The sequence below is a fragment of the Procambarus clarkii genome, chromosome 3 (genome assembly GCF_040958095.1).
Source record: "Procambarus clarkii isolate CNS0578487 chromosome 3, FALCON_Pclarkii_2.0, whole genome shotgun sequence".
In the NCBI taxonomy this organism is placed as follows: domain Eukaryota; kingdom Metazoa; phylum Arthropoda; class Malacostraca; order Decapoda; family Cambaridae; genus Procambarus; species Procambarus clarkii.
In genome coordinates this window covers 16,520,131-16,527,630 of record NC_091152.1, presented here as the reverse complement: position 1 = coordinate 16,527,630, position 7,500 = coordinate 16,520,131, and the positions used below count along the sequence as shown (strand labels likewise).

Below are 7,500 nucleotides of genomic sequence, written 5' to 3'. Positions count from 1 at the left end.
GTGTGAAGTTTTCAGTTGCATATCGGCTTGGGGACCATTCAAGCTTGTTCGTATATCGGCTCGTTCTGTATTAGTATTATTAATAGTGATGCGACATATATCGGACATAATGAAGAGCCTAGCCCGTACGATATGGTATTTACGGCTTCGGCGGGTAGGCGGTTCCAGCGGTTTTTACCATGTGGGTGTTGAAACAAAGGTTAAAATAAAACGGTATACAGCAAAAAAAAAATCCCTCAGAGATATAGAGGCATTGAAAGTAGTAATTTGCGGATACAATTACAAGACCGCGAGTTATATTTCATTCATCTATACATCTCTGATAACTCCTTTGATTTAAGATACTTGTCTGATTCCTTCTTTTCTGAAGATACGCTTGTGGTAGGGGATTTTAATGAGTTTAGTGAGAGAGGATTAAGGGGGTCTTGTTGGCCATATTAAGTCTTGGTATGATACTTATAAGCCAGTTTCGGCAGAAGCATTTTATGAAGATCTAATTAAGGAGGTAGATGTATTTAATGCAACATTGAACAGAAGAATATCTAGTATAAAAAGGCATCCCCCAGAAAAGAAAATTATACACATGACAAGATGCTTAAGGGGTGGACATTAACAACGAGCCGAGGAGAGCTCACAGGGATTGGAATAGGAATGGTAGGACTGAGGAAGGGAAGAATGCTTTACTGGCAGTTGCTAGGCTGTGTGGGGAGAAGAGAAAGGAAATTAGGAGCAAGTATTGGCAGGAGTTTGCAGAGAAAGTTGGGAGTAACAGAAACTTGAAGGAAATCTGGCAAGACGTAAATAAAATAAGGGGTAAAAAGCATAATTTTGTTGCACATTCTGACCCGCAAATAGGCTCGTAAATAAATGGGCGGTAGCTGCCAAACTTAGTTCATTACCCGCTGTAACGAGAGAGTCATTAGATTCTTGGAAAGATCTAAGAAAGGATTTTATACTTACAGCAGGTAACAGTGGTGATGTCACTTGCACAGGTATTACCAGAGAAGAACTAATAACGGCGATTAAAGTTGGGAAATCTACCGCCCCTGGGGAGGATGGAGTAACTTATGAAATACTTAATGAACTTGCCATTATGACGAAAAGCCCACTTTTAGATCTCTTTAATATTAGTTATAAAGAGGGCAGTATTCCCAGTAAATGTAAAAGAACTATGATCATCCCTAAAGCCGATGGAGAGTATAGACCTGTGTCCTTAACCTCGTGTTTTTGTAAAATGATGGTGAGGATCATTTTAAACAGACTTTTATATATAAAAGGTGATCAGCTGTCTAGTAATTTGCTCGGGCTCCTCAGAGGCAAAACCACCTCTGACTCTATTATTAAATGTCTAGCTAAAGATAATGATTACTATAGAATTTTTATTGATTTACAAGGAGCTTTTGATAAAGCCAACAAAGAGGTTATTTTATATGAATTAGCTAGTCTTGGCGTTAAAGGGAGATTATTGTGCTGGATAGGGGATTATCTTTACGAAAGGAAGGCTCAGGTGTGGTATCAAGGTTGTATGTCAGGTGTGAGGTCTTTTGAACTCGGCACACCTCAGGGAGGAGTGTTGAGTCCCACCCTGTTTAATGTACTAATGAATAAGATAGCATCTGAGAGATACTCAAATGGGGTAACTCCGATCATATATGCCGATGATATTTTGTTTCAGGGCAAAGATATTTCAAAGGTTCAAACAGTGTTGGACAATTTCGGAAACCTGTGTCACCATATGGGACTGGTGGTTAATGAAGACAAAACTAAGTTTGAATGTAGAAGTCGGAGGCCCATTGTTTTGAAAATAAACGATAAAAATATAGAGAGAGTTAATATATATAAATATTTAGGCATATACGTTGGATATACCCATGAGAGTTTGGAAGCTGAGATGAACAGACTGTTGGGTCAATATCGGAAGAGATTACAACCTCTGAAGGCCTTGGCATGCTGTGGAAAGGGAGTAGGAGTCCCTGTGCTACGAATGATATACTTGAGTACTGTAAGATCTCTTATTGATTATGCTGCACCTGTCATTTCTTGTTTTGGTAAAGGTAGGATGGGCAAGTTGGAGAAGGTACAAAATGAAGCCATGAGAATTATCTTAGGATACCCAAGAAATGCTGTGATTGAGATAATGAGGATGGAGTTGAATCTGCAGAGTATTGGGGATAGAATTGTAGCCTCTGCCATTAGATTAATGAGAGGTGGGGGAGTTAATGAATAAGAACATAAGAACAAAGGCAACTGCAGAAGGCCTATTGGCCCATACGAGGCAATTCCTATCTATAACCACCCAATCCCACTCATAAACATGTCCAACCCACGCTTGAAACAATCGAGGGACCCCACCTCCACCACGTTACGCGGTAATTGGTTCCACAAATCAACAACCCTGTTACCGAACCAGTATTTACCCAAGTCTTTCCTAAATCTAAACTTATCCAATTTATACCCATTGTTTCGTGTTCTGTCTTGTGTTGATACTTTTAATACCCTAATAATATCCCCTTTGTTATGTCCATTCATCCACTTAAGAACTTGACTCCACCCACACCAAGTCGGTGTGGGTGGAGTCCACCAAGGAATTAATCCTCTCGGTTCAAAAGGTGGGAAGTAATGAACAATGTATGATAAAGAGAGCATATATGAGTACCTTATGTTCTAAAGTTATAAAGTATGATGTTATTACAGAGTGTATTGCTGTGCCTAAGAGACAATTCACACCACCATGGGAGGATTGTAATGTAGATGTAGTAATTACTTCCTTGCAAAAGAAAAATAGTATGTTTTATTTATTTATTTATTTATTTATATACAAGAAGGTACATTAGGTTAGTGAGAATACATTGGATAGTACAGTATTTACACTCTTGTAAAGCCACTAGTACGCGCAGCGTTTCGTGCAGGCCCTTAATCTAACAGATAATTTTAAGTAGGTAAATTCTAGCAGAATTAATAAAATGATAACAAATACATTGCAAGAAAAAAATGAGATGAGAGAGATTAGTAAGTATATTAAAGCACATTGTTATATTAAAGCTCTGATTGATTACATTGACAGCTTGATTGGTAATTTAAACAAGATTTATAGACACCATGAGGGGGGTAGAAATAGCCTAAGCTACTCTATCCCTATGAGATGTATTTACTGCTTATCTCAATAAACATACTTGAACTTGAATAGACACCATACAGCAGATTGACAGCACATATAAGAAGACAGCAATGATCAACAATGGTAAAGATGTTCAGATTGGGTATATAAAGATTGAGAAATTGGGTAGCAATAGATACAGTGCAATTTTAAAGCAAAAGGTAAAAAACTATGAAGATGAAATTAGGTACTTTTTAGTTTTGTTTTTGAATGACGCAAAAGTTGGACAGCTTTTCAATTCATTAGGGAGTGAGTTCCATAGACTGGGTCCCTTTATTTGCATAGTGTGTTTACACAGATTAAGTTTGACTCTGGGGATATCAAAGAGATATTTATTTCTGGTGTGGTGATAATGGGTCCTATTACATCTGTCCAGAGAGAGTTTCAGAGCAGGATTTGCATTTAAGAACAGGGTTTTGTAAATGTAGTTGGCACAAGAGAATTTGTGGAGTGAGATTATGTTTAGCATGTTTAGGGAGATAGGAGAGCTGAGGGCAACATATGATTGTATAATTAGAAAATGACCTACAGAAAACCCTCTACATGTATATTGTGATGGGTCAGTAGCTAGGGATGGGAAGGCAGGATGTGGAGTCTTGATCAGGGAGTACACTGACATCGGCACTGTAGATACTGTTATTGGACGCCGCTTAACTGACAATGTCTCTTCAACGCAGGCTGAACTCCAAGGTGTATTAGCAGGATTACAGGAAGTAGTCAAATGTGGTAAAAATGCTTGCTTCTTTATTGACAGCAGAGGAGCGTTAGAGTCTTTAAATAGCAGACGCCCAGTATATCAGAATATTGTGATAGAGTGTAGAGAGAATGTTAAGAGACTAGAAAAAACTGGGTATAAAGTAAGATTCATGTGGATCCCTTCACATGTGGGAATACTGTTGAATGAGGTAGTTGATGACATAGCGAAGAGAGCCACTGAAAAACTCTTGTTGATGTTGTATGTCAGTTAACCTTGAAACAAATAAAAACAAGAATCAAGATGATCCAAGGGGGTGAAGAAATGATAAAGAATGGCAATGGTGGACAGTAGTAACACACTTAAGAATTATTCAATAATAAATACAAATTCGTACTTCACTTATGGTAAAGGAAAGTCTACTTAGAAGGATTCAATTTACATGAGATTAAGATTAGGATACAAATATATCTGGCAATACGGTGTTGATGTCAGTGAAAAAGATAAGGAGTGTAAATTATGTAGTATGCCGCACGCCCACACCTTAGAACATTATGTAGTAGAGTGTCAACTTATTGAAAACTATAGAAATAAGGAAATAAATAGTGTACCACATCAAATTGTTTGGATGTGTGATAATGGTATGATAGACAGTATACTTAGGAGCTACAAGAATTTTGCCCCAAGAGTGTAACAATTATATGCTGTACTTACTATATAAACCTGCAATGTTAAATGGGATTCTTGTAATGTTATTTGTCTATTTGTACTCATTGAATTTGTGCGCCCCTTGAGGGACTTGAAGTAGAGGGGGGTAGAAATAGCCTAAGCTACTCTATCCCTTTGAGATGTATTTCTTTCTTGTCTCAATAAACATACTTGAACCTGAACCATTCACCTTTGATGGTGCCAAGGCTTCCTGAAACTTCCTGAAAAGTGTAAAAAACTTACTTCAGAAAGTTTGCCACAAGGATTATGGCAATGTTCGGTTCTGCCTGTGTGTGTGAAGACTTATTCTTCCTTCATGAAATCAGCACAAAACTTCTCAGAGAACAAGGCTGACTGATCAACGCTTGTCATTTCTGATCAGAGTGGGAACTGGACAGATATTTCAGCCAGAAATAAGAAAATTGACATAGAAAGAGGTGTGAAGCCTCAGAACAAAACACTCAAAATGATTGAATGGTCGTAAATAAATGTTCCTTATGAAGTGTTGTAATTTGTGTACAATGTATTTGTGGCTGTTGCATAGAAGTCTATGTTACCGTTTACAATTTATTTTTTTGTTTTGTTAAACTACTTCATTACTTTGCATTCATGAATGTGGCCCCCATATGGCCCTCGGGGACCCTCAGTTGTGGTGTGTGGCCCTCATGACAACACAAATGTGGCCCATATGGCCCTGGGGGTTCTCAGTTGTGGTGTGTGACCCATATGGCCCTCGGGGACCCTCAATTGTGGTGTGTGGCCCATATGGCCCTCGGGGACCCTCAGTTGTGGTGTGTGGCCCATATGGCCCTCGGGGACCCTCAGTTGTGGTGTGTGGCCCATATGGCCCTCGGGGACCCTCAGTTGTGGTGTGTGGCCCTCATGACAACACAAATGTGGCCCCATATGGCCCTCAGGGAGGACCCACAGTTTAACATACCAGCCTTAAGAGGGCGTTATCATTGTTTGGCCGAAAAAATTCGGCCAAACACGAAAAATTTATAAAAATACTACAACGTTCTGGCAACACCGTGGTGCAAACCGTTTAATGTTATGATAATAAATAACGTAATTACAGCAAATTTTCCAGCCGCAATTGCCCGAAATCTGGTCCTCGCGGCTCGGGTGCGCCGTAGGGTGATGCGTCATACGTTGTAAGCGTCTAGTATTTCGCAATAGAGTGGAGAATATCTTGTTATGCATATACAAATTATAAACACACTCGCTGGCAACTGTCTTCTGTGAGAGGGAGGGGCTATAATCCGATTTACTGGCTTAGTCACCCTCTCAGTGTCTGTGCCGGCGGTCGCATGCCTGACGCGCTCGCACAGATCGTATTTTCTTGCATATACTGCACAATGGATATAGTATCGGACAAGAAGAAAGCTCTAAAGGCAAGAGCTCTACGCGTTAGCCAAGTAAAGAAGGAGCGTAAAGCCACACTGAGGCAAAACAAGAGTTCCCTTGAGTGAAGAGAGAGGGCAGCCTCCCGCCCCCACAACACACTACCTCGCCTCACACCCAGGCACCCACACCTCCTGTGGCACCTGCCACACCTCTGTGGCACCTGCCACACCTCCTGCTGCACATGCCACACCACCTGCGGCACCTGCCACACCACCTGCGGCACCTGCCACTCAAGATCTTAGACCTGCAACTCAAGACGTTCTCCCTCTTGATGTTGCAAGATGTTGCATATTTCAGACCAATTATATTAGGTTAGTATGTATTATGTTTTATATCTTGATACTATATCATAAATAATTGTAAATATAAAGCTGCTGTCTTTTTTTTAATTTTTTTTATTTTTTTTTTTTAATTTTTTTTTTTTAATAATTTTTTTTTTTTTTTTTTATCAGGCAATCTTCATGGAACTTACACACCTTACTGAAGGAATGCCAATCTACAAGGGTGGTAATTTTGATTGAAATTGGTAGTTCATCAACCTCAGCCAAAGGTGGCTGAACTTTGACCTTCATTTTTTACAGGTAACTAATTTGCAACTATATGGTTGAATAACTTTTTTATTTATTATTCAATTTACATGGAACTTGCACATTATATGTAGAGTCTGTGCCTCTAAAAACTCAAGTTATATATTTCCCCTAAGATCATTTATTGATTTTATATATATTTATAAACATCATTTTGTTGCATAATTTTTTGGGTGAACTTTGAAAATTTGTATTATTGCACTAAATAGGTTTGGGATAATAATGCCACTAGACAACCTTTATTATATAGTATTGTGATAGCTGAGTATCATAGAAATAATATCAGTTGATATTTGTATTTGTTATATCAACTTTAAAACATGTAAAAAAATGGTTAAAAAAAGTTTTTTTTTTTTTTCTCCCTCTCTATTTAGGCTGCGATGCTGAAACTTGGACCACTTGCAGCCCTCTTCACGTGTAACACGTCAATAAATTTTCATTGCACTAGAACAACTTTTATGAACCCTAACTATCGCCCCCTTAAACAGACGAGGCTCGAGAAATAGCCTAAGCTACGCTATCCCTTTGAAATGTAATTTCATTACCTCAATAAACTTACTTAAACTTGAACTCCGTTTTTATATCCAACATTGTGGCTTCTACCAATGATACCGTTGGAAACTAATGAATTATAAAGTGAATAACCTATACTTTATTCAAACATAGAACGATAGAATACCAATAATTTCATCATAATATCCCACCTTTAGCTAGTAATGTACACAGTGTTTTGTATTAAAATATAATAATAACAATATTAATAATACTTTATTCATAACATTATGGATATAAAGAAAACGAGAAACAGGCCTAATTAAAGTTACGAGGGTTGAATGTAAAGTTAAGCCACTACTGGCTTAACAGATCATATATTATAGATCACATATTATAGACGTTTCAAGCAATATAGGTATAATGGGGTATAATGGGGTTTAATAGGGTATAAT

General features: G+C 38.2%; 1 long non-coding RNA gene across 1 annotated transcript; it reads left to right on the top strand.

Annotated features, from left to right (window-relative positions):
- Positions 1-5,516: 5,516 nt before the first annotated feature.
- LOC138368199 (uncharacterized) lies at positions 5,517-7,123 on the top strand. Its single transcript, XR_011229529.1, has 3 exons — positions 5,517-6,277; positions 6,419-6,547; positions 6,928-7,123. It is a non-coding gene; the product is annotated as an uncharacterized lncRNA (long non-coding RNA).
- The last annotated feature ends 377 nt before the right edge of the window (positions 7,124-7,500 follow it).